The following is a 15,210-nucleotide window of genomic DNA, read 5'->3' on the forward strand; positions in this document are numbered from 1 at the left end:
AGTTATAGAACAAGAGTATTGCCATTCTGGAACAGACAAATGGTCTAACTATCCCCAGAACCTTGTCTCTAATGCTTCAGAGGAAGATATACATCACTTATTAGGCATATAATTGTGTATTCCACAATCTTATACTACTGGGAAGGAGGATTTATTTCTGATTCTATCTGATGACTATGGATCGAAGGTTCTGGTAACCTTTCCTTCTATCTGTGTAAAATCAGAGGCTATTCTTGTGGATCTAATGGATTGGAGGACAGGAAAGGGAGTCAGGAGACCTAGGATTTATTACCAGCTCTGCCCTTGACCTGCTGTATGACCCTGGGCAAGTCACTTCACCTCTCTGTGTCTCTGTTCCCCTCCTGCCCTTGGTCTGTCTTGTCTATTTAGATCATAAACTCTTCAGGGCAGGGATTGCCTCTTACTATGTGGTTGTAGAGAATCCAGCACAATCGCAGTCTAGGCTCTACGGAGACACAAATAATAATGAGGACGAGTGATAAAAATGCCTAATCCTTTTATTTAGTTAATTAGTTAAATTTAACAGCTGCTGTGTTTGCCTGTGGATTTTAGCTTCCCAATTCACCCCTTCCAGCGACTTTAATAACGCCCCCTCTTTCAGCTTGCCATTTAGGCTTATGGTACTGCCTCTTGACTGCAGTACCCTGTGCAGAGGTCAAAGATAATTATATTATGGCTGCTGTTAATTAGTGGCTCAACCACACTGACTTCTTCAAACAACTCCTGTCTGACACGCAGAACTATGAACAATACAATCATCCTCCATCATGGAAATAAAATCTGACATAGGGCCAGGGACCATGGGAAAGTGATGTGCAGTGATGGCCCCTGAGTAGTACATAACTAAGCCAGTGCTCTGAAAGCTCAGAAACCCATTGTGAGGGCTCATTAACCACAGGTGCAATGTCAGAGCTGCCATTGAACGACCGTAGTTATGTCACCAAAGGAGGAAGTCAGAATGCATGTCTTCAGAGACCAGAAATCCAAAGCCCTTCCCACTCTGAGACCAACAGCCTGCATAGATACTAGCAAGATGCTGGGCTGAGCAGCCCTGAATGACCAACCCAAGGAACATCCAAGGCTGTGAAAATGGCTTACACTGGGCTTTCCTCTGTGTTCCTGTTAATGTGTTTCTTAGTAGTGATATCCCAGGAAGAGAAGAACTTTGTACTTACACAGATCACATAGACTGGAAATTCACCTTGTCATATGAATGATAGTTGGCCACCATTCAGAAATGCCAATTCTGTACTGGGCTTGTCCTTTCGCTCAGTGTCAAGGTTCCTTCCCCACTCTGAACGCTAGGGTACAGATGTGGGGACCTGCATGAAAAACCTCCTAAGCTTATCTTTACCAGCTTAGATCAAAACTTTCCCAAGGTACAAAATATGCCACCCTTTGTCCTTGGATTGGCCGCTACCACCACGATACAAATACTGGTTACTGGGGAAAAGCTGTTTGGAAACGTCTTTCCCCCCAAAATACTTCCCAAAACCTTGCACCCCACTTCCTGGACAAGGTTTGGTAAAAAGCCTCACCAATTTGCCTAGGTGACTACAGACCCAGACCCTTGGATCTTAAGAATAATGAACAATCCTCCCAACACTTGCACCCCCCCTTTCCTGGGAAATGTTAGATAAAAAGCCTCACCAATTTGCATAGGTGACTATAGACCCAAACCCTTGGATCTGAGAGCAATGAAAAAGCATTCAGTTTTCTTACCAGAAGACTTTTAATAGAAATAGAAGTAAACAGAAGTAAAGAAATCACCTCTGTAAAATCAGGATGGTAGATACCTTACAGGGTAATTAGATTCAAAACATAGAGAACCCCTCTAGGCAAAACCTTAAGTTACAAAAAAGATACAGACAGAAATAGTTATTCTATTCAGCACAATTCTTTTCTCAGCCATTTAAAGAAATCATAATCTAACGCATACCTAGCTAGATTACTTACTAAAAGTTCTAAGACTCCATTCCTGGTCTATCCCTGGCAAAGACAGCATACAGACAGACAGAGACCATTTGTTTCTCTCCCTCCTCCCAGCTTTTGAAAGTATCTTGTCTCCTCATTGGTCATTTTGGTCAGGTGCCAGCGAGGTTACCTTTAGCTTCTTAACCCTTTACAGGTGAGAGGAGTTTTCCCCTGGCCAGGAGGGATTTCAAAGAAGTTTACCCTTCCCTTTATATTTATGACAGTCAGTAATTCTATTTTTTCCTGTAAATTTTTAAGTGTAGCCGCATTTGTGATTTCTGCCATGACACAATCCATTTTATGAACAGTATCTCTCATGACTTCAATTGATTACACTTCCATGTTCCCTTCGAAAGTTATCATAATTATTATGGGCCTGATCCAACCAAAGAATCTGCCTATGTGGACCCTTACACCTTTCAAAATCTGTCGGACTCCATGAGTTCACAAGATCCCATTATATGATTCTGGCCATATTTTCCCTTCACATGGACAAGTTAATACACAATAAACTAAACGGGGACAGAATGAAATAGCTAAGATTCAAATCTTAAACATGGAAGACAAATGTTGATGTCATTTATGACAAATGTCTATGATTAATAGATTAAGAGGCAGATCCTCAGTAGTGCATCTGCCTCTATGTGGACTAAATAAGGTGCTAACCTAGCAAACCAATTAAGCCTTAAGCTTAACTTTAAGTAAATGGGTAGTCCCATTTAGGATAACTCAGGTGCATAAAGTGAGGAATATCTTTAAGTGCATTCTTAGATCAGGCTTTAATTTAGGATAAAAATGCAAGTGAAGAAAAACATTCTTATGGAAGGAAAACAAAGAAATGGGATGAAGTGGACATTATTGGTTTAGTTGCTGCAAGAGGGAATAGTCTTGCATTGCCTTGCTGCAGGTAAAAGGATGAACTTTAGGAATAGCCAGAATTTGTAAATAAACCCAGGGCTATCACTATTATAAATAAATATCCCTGCAGGTGAAAGAGTCCTCAAGAAATAAGAGGTGAAGAAGAAGCAGCAGCATCACCACCAATCTGGAAGTCAGATTGGCAGTACAAAGGAAGACTGGTTCCTGTGTGGGAGTAGAGGAGGGCTGAGAATACCAGGAGTTCTGCTGCTCTTGCACAGGCTGGCCTGAATGCCTTTGAGGAGCACAGCCATTACACCTTTCTAGAGCCCACATAGGTGCTTGCTGTGCAAATTTGGGGAAGCAAGGTAAGGTGGCAGGACATATCCTGCCACTTCTCCTCAACCCCAGCTAAGTAAGGAGCACATATTATTTTTACAGTAGCCCCAAGACAAACAAACAAAATCAGGGCTCCACATGGTGCTCCATAAACATAACAAAAGTCCCTGACCCCAACTGGTTTTGATCTAAGTAGATAAGGGAGGGAAACCAAGGCACTGAGGGGAAAGTGACTTGCTCAAGGTCACCAAGAAGGGCAGTGGCAGAGCTGGGAATGGTACCAGGTCTTCTCAGTCCCAGTGCCATGTCCACTTGATCACAGGTAGCATTTTGGAGCCTCCAAAGGAAGGTGGAGATACCACTCTGGAATGGGCATGCTGGCAGCCTCTATAGGGGACGCTGGCTGACTCAGAAAGCACTCCTTGTGGCAGCTTCAGGTGCAAGTTAGCCCTCCTGCATGCACTTGAGGGTGCCAAGGATTGACAGATGTACTGTGTATTTGTTATGGGTAGCAGATTGGCAGCACATGCTTGAGGAGAAAAATGTGGAAGCTCTTACTCTAAACAGTCATGAATGGTTTGTAGCTTTAAATAAAAAAAAACATACCCAGAAATGTGGTGTGAATTTGCTTTTCTTTTTCGGTTCAAATTATCTTGCATGTTATGACCAAGAAAGTCCATGAGTTTCAATCCTCCAGATTGTGCTGTTGAGGGAGGATGGATTTGTGATGAGTCCCCATAAAACCCAATGCACCGCTACAGACTAGGGACCGAATGGCTAGGCAGCAGTTCTGCGGAAAAGGACCTAGGGGTGACAGTTGACGAGAAGCTGGATATGAGTCAACAGTGTGCCCTTGTTGCTGAGAAGGCCAATGGCATTTTGGGATGTATAAGTAGGGGCATAGCCAGCAGATCGAGGGACGTGATCATTCCCCTCTATTCGACATTGGTGAGGCCTCATCTGGAGTACTGTCTCCAGTTTTGGGTCCCGCACTACAAGAAGGATGTGGATAAATTGAAGAGAGTCCAGCGAAGGGCAACAAAAATGATTAGGGGTCTGGAACACATGACTTATGAGGAGAGGCTGAGGGAACTGGGATTGTTTAGTCTGCAGAAGAGAAGAATGAGGGGGGATTTGATAGCTGCTTTCAACCACCTGAGAGGTGGTTCCAAAGAGGATGGTTCTAGACTATTCTCAGTGGTAGAAGAGGACAGGACAAGGAGTAATGGTCTCAAGTTGCAGTGGGGGAGGTTTAGGTTGGATATTAGGAAAAACTTTTTCACTAGGAGGGTGGTGAAACACTGTAATGCGTTACCTAGGGAGGTGGTAGAATCTCCTTCCTTAGAAGTTTTTAAGGTCAGGCTTGACAAAGCCCTGGCTGGGATGATTTAATTGGGGATTGGTCCTGCTTTGAGCAGGGGTTTGGACTAGATGACCTCCTGAGGTCCCTTCCAACCCTGATATTCTATGATTCTATGAAAACCTGTGGCTCTTAGAGCAAGTGGAAGGTGCATGGCTTTTCTAGTCTTCCACTCTTCTTCCCCAGCTTCTGCAATGCACACTTGTATTGCAGCTTAACAGCACCTATTGTGTATTATAGGTGCTGTCAAGGTGATAATGTTTGAAAAGGAAAGGACACAGTCTGACTTTGAGAGCCCAGAAGGAGTTTGACGTTGGGGAAAAGCTCCTCTTTTTACTTGTAATCTGAAAAAAATTGACCTGATATCACTAACACACAATAAACATGCAACCCCATCAATGCCATTTTTACAGTCACTTTTCAGAATGCAATCACACTTTAAATATGGTATGTGAAACGACATAGGTTTGCACCATATCACTGAATTATGTACCTGTTTATTTTTGCATCAGAATCTATGTCTGACTACTGTTAAAGATTTCCGCCTTCCTCGTTTGACACTACTTGCCTGTTTTTTATGCTTAAATTGCACTGCACTGAATGTGTACTAAGTAATTTCTCATTTCTGTTTCTCATTGTCACAGGATTTATGTCATTGCATTGCAATGCATAAACTCACCACCCCCAAAACCAAAACAACAGCGACTAAGAAAAAGAAAAAGAAAGAAGAAAAAAGAAAAAATTCAGATGTACATTGAAGAAAAATTCTGACCTTTCCTAGAAAAATACATCTTTTAGCCAGGCATGTATATCTTGGCGAGTAAACGTCCCTAATGTACAAAGGAAGGGCTTTGGCTCAGAAAAATGGAAGAATTACTGAAACAGTTGCTGACATTTCTGTTAACAGAGACATGCTTCAAAGAAGATTCAGGGAGGGGAGGGAACAAGACTGAATGAATATTTGCCACCGAGTACACAGTGGCAAACAGTGGTATCTTCTGATCTGTGGTTAACCCTGCTATCTTCTCTTCATTCATTGGATTGAGTTGCAAAAGTTTCATTGCCCTGATAATGTCACCTTCTGTAGGAACACTGCACAAGCCAAAAGTTCACAGAGTGCATTTTCTTTTAATAAGCAAGCAAATACTAAGGACTCAGCTAATGAAGACCAGATACCAGAGCCACGCACTCATTCCTTCACAAGAAAGGCTCAGGAACACTGCTTCCAGTGATGGAATGGGGAAAGACATGCTTACCAGAAGCAGCAGGTTTCAGAGTAGCAGCCGTGTTAGTCTCTATCCTCAAAAAGAAAAGGAGTACTTGTGGCACCTTAGAGACTAACCAATTTATTTGAGCATAAGTTTTCGTGAGCTACAGCTCACTTCATTGGATGATGCAGGTACACTTGAAGAAAAGTTGCTGAGTTCACTCTCCCCGGTCTAGACTTCTTAATGCCTGTAGGTCCACAGGAGGACTGGGGCCATCACCAAGTGTGCCCACACCAGCTCCTCTGAGGTGTCCAACACTGAGTTTAGGGAATGCGAGCATATGCACTTCCTGCTCCTTGCTATTGTAGAAATTCCAAGAGGAACGAGGCTTCCTAACCCTTCCCCTTCGGACACATCCAGTCTTGGGAGCAATTATTTCCCAATGTTTCTTATATTGTAAGCTGTTCAGTGCAGAGACTATTGATTCCTATGGGTTTGTTCAGTTCCTTGCAAGGGAACATGACTGCAACCCGTAGGTGCTACCAGAGTGTAAATATTATGATTAGAAGTTTAAATGGTGGCCAGCTACTGCATGCAGGATTGCCAACCTCAAGCACTGAAAAATCAGCAGTCCGTCCTCCAAAAACCTTAGAAATCATGAGATTTTTAAAAATCACAGATATGAGGTTCTTATTTTGCCTTCTGTTTTTTGAGTCTTTAGGGTTCATGTTTTCAAGGCTTTCCCTGCAACCCCAGGGGAACTGGAAACTTAATCTAGAGACCTTGAAAGCCAAGATTCTCACATAATCACAGAATTCCAGGAGTGCGGACTCTAAGATGAACACAGGCTATTGCAAGAATCATGATATAATCAGGAGAGTTGGCAACACTGTGATGAAAAGCAAATGGGGAGGATTGGTAGAGAGGAATGAATCAGTTTGGATAAAATATGAAACCCTTCCCCCTTCCTACACAATGACTCCAACCCTTTGAGATTCAGAAAAGTCTGCCTATTTCTCCCGTGCTATTATTTTTGAATTGTGTTCCCCTCTGTTCTTTCAGGGTCCACACAGAACTAAAAGAAAGGGGGCCAAAATACCATAGGAAATGCTATTCTTGTGGTATGCCCTGATTGAGCAAAAGAGAAGTAGGATGGAAATTTCAGAAAAAGCCTATTCTGGAGACACTAGGGGTGAAATCCTGAGAGTTTTTCCATTGACTTGGATGGAGCCACCATTTCAATCTAAGAGAGTTCAGATGAGCATGCTGAACTCCTCTCACAGGGCTTGATCCTGCCCCATTCAAGTCACTGGAAAAACTTCTGTTGACTTGAATAAGGCAGAATCAAGCCCACAGTTACCACCCACTTCCAACTCTGACAAGCTGACACTGAAGTTAGGAAATGGGAGTAATCCTGAGATGAACTAAATACAAATCAAATGAGAACCTCAGGATTTGGCCTCTAAACTTTTGCTTGTATATCTGAAAGGAACCAAATCCTGGATTTTTTGAGGATTTTCCCACCACTCTAATAACCGACTGAGCCATAAAAACAGGCCACATAATAACGAGGCTTTTGATAATGTTTCCCAGTGCAAATGTTTCATGTTAGTTAAATTTGTTGCCTAACACTGAATAGGGAAATCATAAAACTAGTTAAAGTATGTGGGTCTTTATGGACTCATAATAATAATATTGTATTTATTACAACCAGAATTAAGTTGTACATAGTCCAAGCTGCAGGCTAAATAATAACAGGTTTTAATTAATTTGTTAAAGCTGTAGCATTCAACTCCATTAGTACAAGAATTCTATTAATCCACCCTGGCTATATTGTAATAACTGCCTGATAAATATGGTCCTCTATTAGACAATGCATGCATTCAAAGAGCAAAGAAACATAAAATACTTGTAGCAATTAGCTAATATGGTAAAGCTAATAAAGGGGCTGTTCACAGAGCCAATGGCTGAGAAAGCAATAGAAATTGGTTTATCAAAATAATAAAACATCCATGTTTATTGCGTGCAGTAAACAAACATTTTGTCCCCCCAGTAGGATTTTCCCCCAAGGAAATCACACAGTCTTACAACTGGGGTCCTGAAGGAATTCTGTCCTTCCCCTCACCCATGTTCCCACAGTGAAAAAAGGCATTGTACAATTACCAGGTATACTTGGGGAAATTATTTCCTTCCTCTGAAAAATAACAAGCCTTGGCTCCTTCCATAGGCAGGACACCCTAGTAGCCTTGTTTGGCTTTGCAAACCTTTTTATCTTAGTTCTTATATGATTCCATTACCAGAGTATCTGAGTACTTCACAATCTTTAATGTCCTTATCCTCACAACATCCCACTAATGTAGGGAAGTGTTGTAATTCCCATTATACAGATGGAGAACTGAGAAACTGGATCTGGGCCTAAGTGATTTGTTCAGGGGTCACACAGGAAATCTGTGGCTAAACAAATAACTGAAGATCCCAAGCTATTGCTCTAACCAAGGCCCTAGCTATTGGTCTAATTCCTCGACCATCCTTCCTCTCTGCTGTTTTGAATATTATATTTACAAATTTTGATATAATATATTGAAAAAGTGTATTTTGTCTTTGCATTATGGGCTATTAATACAGTAGGTTATGAAATAAACACAGACCAACAATACATCTTTCATCAAGGGATCCCAAAGGGCTTTAAAAAACATTTAATTAAGACTCCTAACACACCTGTGAGAAAAGCAAGCATTCTAGAGGGATCACACTTCTCAACACCCAGCTCTGAAGCAGCTATTTCACAGTGCATAGTAAATTGCACAGAGGTTTAGGAGTGAGAATGATGAAGAATGCTGAATCCAAGCAAAATTGCAGGGGATGGGTTAAGCGTGAAACTCAAGGTTTTTTTTTTCATAGAGCTTTACTTTTGGTTTGGTTTATGTGAGGGTTCACACCTTGCATTTTGCTGTACTTTTCAGACTCAAATAACTAAGCTGACCTCTATTTAACATCTCACCGAAAAGATTGCACCTCCAGCCACACAGTGCACACTGTGACTGGTGTACTGATTTAGGAGAGTGTCACCTAATGAATCATCAGCACAAGCAGCTGTAGAAGCTGGGTGTGCCCTGGATGTTGATCCAGCTTGGCTCTCTCTACCTGTGGAGAGCTGGCAGAATCTTTGCACAAAACAGCACAGCTGCCAAACCTAGGTGGGGTGATGTCTGGAGCTGTATGTAAAGCACATTATGTAAAGCTGCTAACTGTCCAAAAATGTTTATAGTTAAAATAGTTAATATAAAATAAATTATAGTTAAAATAAAGTTAAAATAATATAGCTTCGATATGAGTGGTAAACCAGGGAAGCTTCTGAATACCCCTTTGGAAAACTCTCAAAAATATTGGTTTTACACTACCCACCACCCTTCTACTAGCCAGGAAAAAGAACTTAGAAAGAGTTGTCAAGTGTTTCCAGTAGGAGCATTTGGCAAGGTTGAAAATAAGCATATCTAAGATTAGGGTTCATAATTAACACTAATTAGCTGTCAAAATGGTGGTGAAAATATATATGCTACAATTAATAAAAAAAAATGGTTGAAAATCTTTGTTGGAAGGGAAATGCTTTGCATGCTAGCAGATCAATTCTTACTTCCTTGGGTACATGAGTCATTTTCCTCAGGAATTTTTTTTCTGTATTTGATGTGATGGAGACTACAGACCCCACACTGACCGAAATGGTGTTAATGAGAGCCTGTGGGCCAATGAGCCCCCCCCCCCCCCCTTACACCTATGAGAGGTGTCAAGCCTGGAGGGAGGAGATAAAAGAGGCAATTCAGTAGTGGCCAACTGAGAGAAGGAACAAGTTTCCTGAGTTAGGTATGGGTAGATCAGCCCCTAACAGAGACGCTCTTGGCAGCTGGACGGACGGACTAGCTGAGGCTAGTATCTAGCTAGCAACTCTGGAGTGTTAGGGTTTCATTGGGGCAGGTAGGCCTAGTGCAGGGCCTTTTTTGTTTTTCATAACAAGTTTGGTTTTCCTTTCGTTCTTGCTCATGTGTTTAGGCTCTAACTGATCACCATAAGTGAGGTTAGGAAGGGATTTTTCCCAGGTCAAATTAGCAGTGACCTTAGGGGGGTTTGTCTTTGCAGCATGTTGGTACAGATGACTTTCCAGGATTATCTGGGTATAGCTCGCTTAATCATTTCCCTGTCCTTGCCTTCCTGTTCTCTGCCTGTGGCATACAACAGCCTTTCGAGGGCTATAATACTCTGGTCTAAGTTCAGTTAGGATTTAGTATGAGGGTGTGGATGGTGTTGGTGTCCTGTAACTTACAGGAAGTCAGACTAGATGATTTGTTGGTCCCTTCAGACTGTGAACTCCATGAAAGAGTAGTGGCAAAGATTGAAGCATCCCCCAGTCTTTAAAGAGGGGGCAAATCATAATGAAATATAAGTCTCCAAAGCTACGGGGAACCCACCATTGCTTTAACACTAGATTGTATTAAATAGAATAAAGTTTAAAAAAATAAGGCAAACAAAGCAAAAAGTTATTTTTGAACACTTGACTGTAATATGTAGTAACATATTTTCACTGTGCTGCATTTTTAGAATGTTTCAATAACACTGAAGATTACTGAATGATTTAATAGCCAATTAACTTTGCTCTATCATTCCCCTCCTGTTGCTTAATTCCCTGTTGCTTGGTGGCATGATTTAGATCTAACATCCCATGTAGAACAGAGGGCCCACTCGCCGCTTGTCATGGTACTTGATAATTAACTAAACTGAAAAGGTCAAAGAAAGAGGCACCAGAAATGAGGCTCCTGTGGTGAGATCTTGTGTATACTAGCCTTGATCAAAGCAATTTACATCTGGACTCAAGCCACAGATGGTTTGAACTCTGAGGTAGTGGCTTGGAGGCAAATATATATATGTAGACCTAAAAAGATTGCTGAACGAGAATTCTGAGAATTTGGGTCAGGACTCTCAATATTGGTCTCAGCCACAGTGAGCAACAATGGTGAGAACAATTAATTGAAAGGTAAATATGACGAATAGTTCACTGCCATTGCTGAAAGCCATAGTTCAACACTGAAGAATATCATGCTGTTAGAGGGAAAGCTCATTGCTTAGGATTTTGGGGTAATTTACAATGTTACAGGCTAGAAATGTAAAGAAGGCCTTGTTAGACCATACAGATTAAACATTTAAATTCTAAAATGGAATATAATCCTGTTGCTAGTTATTAAATCAGTCTACTTATTAACTATGAGCTTGGGTTAACACTTCACACTATGTCCTCATCCTGAGCCTCTTCTACATGTGGTGTATGTTGTTAACTCCATTCACTTAAACCAGGGCAAAGCCCTGTGTGGAAACTCTTAATTTGAATTAGATTTATATTGATTTAGTTTAATTTAGTGAGAATCACTTGAATTAATCCAAAATAAGATTAACTAAATGGGATTAACTAAAGTCATGTTTCAAACTGATTTTACTTCAACCAGTGCCACTCTGTGTATAGACAGGGCATAACATTTCAGTTAAGGCCTTGATGTCAAGGACTAGCTTTTCCTGTCAGCTCTGTGGGTGTAAACCTGGAATAACTCCACTAGAATCAATGGGATCATAGTGGTGAAAAACAGCGTAAGTGAGATCACAATCAAGGCAAAACCAAATCCTTCTGAATCTAACACCTCAGCTCGCAACCAGCACAAGGCTTATTGTTAAGAAGCGTTAACACACTTGTCACTACCCATACAAGTGTGTAGAGAAAGGACACATGCTTAAATTTTGTGTTTCCGGACCATTTCCTGCAAAATATGCCACCTGCAGCATGATGCCAAGAGCCTCCAGGGTCACATGAGGATGGCTTCAAGGGCATACAATGGTTACATCATGGGGGTGTTGACACCCTGCCATGTCCAAGCAGCTGCTAAAAAGATGACAGGATACCATCTGTCACAAACCCATGCCCAGCTGTTGTCTAGTTTGAAGATTACTGTACTGACATGATACAGATTGCATGAAAAGTCCAAGGAAGCTGAAATTACCATTAGAAAATGACTTTCCTCACCTCGGGGTAACAGAGTCCTGCAGTTACCAGTGTTCAAACCACAGCCCAGCAGGAAGAGGAGAGGGGGAGGTACTGCACCACCAAATCACTACAGGGCAGAACCAAGGACAAAGAGTACACTAAAAGTCTTGATTTACAGGCTCTCCACCTCTCTGCATCCATGTTTATTAATAGAAACAAACCCCTTTCTTTCCTTCCCCACAGAGTTTTAAGGATGGGCTCTTTTTCCCTTCCTCGCGCTGAGTCTGCATGCTCCCTGTGGACCCTGAGGTCTCTGTGTGGAGTACACTTGGCTCCAGGGCACCTCTGCATGGTGCATGGGGCTGACAGATACACAGGGATGGGATTCTTTATTCTGTCCCACTACTACCTTCATGGCTCCTGGTGAGCTGGCAAAAGGGTCTCGACTTCCTGCAACACCCTGCTCCCTTCTGCTTGGTATGAGCGCCATTGGCTGCATCAGTCAGAGTCAGGATGCTACTTGGTAAAACTCTCACTGACTTCAATGGGAGAAGAAATAGACCAACACTGAAAATCCTGTCCCTATAAATCCTGTTGGAGGTTGGAATGTAAAACATTATTTAAATATAAACAAGTTAAAATTGCCACGTCGGTGTGTTTATGACTTTGATTATTATGATTTAATGACTTTTCATGATCCATGCTGCATGACTGATGAGTAAAATATGCAGATTTCATCCATATGACCTGGACACTGGGTGGAATTTTCAAATCCACTACACAATGTAGCAACACAAGCCCTGGTGACTTTCAGTGGGACTTATGTTCTTAAGTCACCTGTGTTCTGCTGAAAATCCCACCCTAAAATAATATTTTAGGGGAAATAACAAGGCTGTATCTTATTGCTTACAGATTTCAAACACAGTACCTTCGAAGTACAGGAATGCTGCGTGCTGCACTTAATACAAACTAAAAGCTTTCTCGCTGTGTGCCAAAATGCATAAATATAAAAAAGAAGGCAATGCCAAATATGAATAAGGAATTTTGTTTTAATTGCGTAATTAGTTTACAATTATCAAATTCTCTAATTCCATTTAAGGTTACAATCTGTGGATGCAGTGCTCATAAAGAGGTGCGCAGCTAGTAAAGAAGCTGGATGAGTAATCTTTCTTTTTATTTATGTATTTTACAGACTGGCTTTGAAATCACAAGTAGTGCTGGAACAGCATTATAATGCTTCATATCTAAATATCATACTTCACTCCTTACAATACCATCGCTATGCTTTTCACTGGGATTGTTAAACATTAGCTAGATCCACACTCTGAACTCTTTCTCCTCATATGTACAATACCCAGGTTCTGTACAGCATATGTATGCATGTATGGCTCCTAAAGAATAGATTAGGGATGGGCAAAAATGTTTTAGACTGAATTCAGATGATTACGCAAAGAGGCATAACGAGAGGCAGCTTGGTTTAATAGAGATGTTGGGACACTATTCCTAGCTGTGCTTCTAAATCTCTGTGGGCTACATTGTGACTTGGACTATAAGTTGCCACAAGGGGAAAATGGGAGAGGAACCATTTTACATACATATTCAGGCAACCCAGATCTTAAGTCCAAACATGTAGAGAGTAGCTTTTATTTCTGTCTTACTCGTAAATACTTGGATCCTATTACTGTAGTACTTCAAAATCTTTAATGTAGTTAGCCACATAGCATCTCTGTGAGATATGGAGGTACTATTGTTGCAATTCTACGGATGTGGGACAGAGGCATGGGAGATGCTGAGTGACTTGCCCAAGGTTACACAAAAAGTCTGTGGTAGAGCAGGTACTTGAACTTGGATCTCCAGAATGCAAGACTTGCATCATAACCACTGGATGATCCTTCCTCCTGAGCAGGGCAGTGGACACAGCCTTGGCTTCACCTCTTTAATCACTATCACTTCAGCATCCCATTGCTAATGGCTGTGCCTGAAGGGACACGCTAGTCTTATTGGCATCTGGACAACTTACCTAACTTCTCTGCACCTTAGCTTGCCCTTCCTATATTTTGAGATCTCACTTAAATAATATTTGTCACTGTAATTTGCTCTGAGTCAGCAAAATCAGGCTGGAAATCTCATAAGAACAAGCTCTAAATTGAAATCCCCCACATACCTTTCTGGTGTAGGCTGGATACATCACTGTAAACATTTATATTTTTGAAATGGCTTGGCTTAAGTTTGGTTCTAGAAATTGGCAAATTTTCAGGTGCTTGGGGAGAAAAGAGGTCCTTAGGTTTCCCAACCCACTATGTCTGTTTCAAGGGTAAATATCTTATGGAGAAATACAAGATCAACTTTCCCCTTCTGCTTCCACAAAAGGAAGAATTCTTATTTCAATCATATAATTCATGTATTAACCAGTTTTACTTTTTATTATTGCCTTTCTGCCACTTTTAGGGTACGTCTACATAGCAAGTAGGCTCTTGCAGCAGCAAATCTCAGAGCCCAGTTCTACAACCTTGGGGTCACACTACAGTGCTAAACCAACTGTGCCGATGTTTGGGCTCAGAAGCCTGGGTCGGGGGGTGGATTTCAGAGCCAGAGCTCCAGTCCAAGCCACAATGTCTGCACTGCTTTTAGTGCCTAGCATGAGTCTAAGTCCGTAGATCCAGGCTCTGAGACTCGCTGCTGCAGGTTTTGCAGTGCAGTGTAGACATACGCTTAATGTTGATGGTGAGAGACCACATTGCCCATCCAGTACTCACTGAAGAGAAGTCGAGGCAGTATTGGTGATTGTCTGACAGCACTCTAAGTTCAGTAGTGAAAAGTGGCCAACAGCCATTCCCTGCTTTCCCTCTCTGGAAAGGAGCAGCAGCTCCAAAAACAACTGCCTTGCTCGGTGTTATACATATTGAATCGGAAACTCGTATCGGATTCTAATCCAAATCAGCAGGCTGGGAAGGAAACCATAGTGCCTCAAGAACAGTAAACATTTCTCGCTCACCATCAGCCTATTGAGACTTTCTGCCATCAAATATTTTATTGCCTAAGCAGGTGGGGGGTGCTACAGTTAGGTCCCGAGTGGAGAATGACTTTTTCAATTATAATTCAAACACAGATGCATTGCTCTTTTGCAGAAGGATCACGTCTAATTCTATGTCCATTTACGGCGTTATAGAAAGTCATTCAGATAGTAGTGATGAGTACGACAGAGAGAGATAGCTAGAGCTTGCATCTAAAGTCACACTTGTACCATACTAACAGTTCTTTCCACTGCTACAGCACAGAACTATTGCACATACAAACAGTACAGGTATTTGGTTCAGACCAATCACTGATGAATTAGGAGACACAAGGTCATTGTTGCTATACACGAAATAGGCTCAGAGTATCTGCAGCAGCTAGTCACAGGATAAACCTTCATGCATCTGCTGGCC

At 41.6% G+C, this 15,210-nt stretch overlaps 1 protein-coding gene across 1 annotated transcript in view; it reads right to left on the bottom strand.

Moving 5' to 3' along the window:
- The window catches only part of SEMA3C (semaphorin 3C), a 162,366-nt gene that overhangs the window by 94,372 nt on the left and 52,784 nt on the right, over positions 1–15,210 (bottom strand). The gene's annotated exons all lie outside the window — the stretch shown is intronic.

Source organism: Lepidochelys kempii, chromosome 1 (assembly GCF_965140265.1).
Source record: "Lepidochelys kempii isolate rLepKem1 chromosome 1, rLepKem1.hap2, whole genome shotgun sequence".
Taxonomy (NCBI): domain Eukaryota; kingdom Metazoa; phylum Chordata; order Testudines; family Cheloniidae; genus Lepidochelys; species Lepidochelys kempii.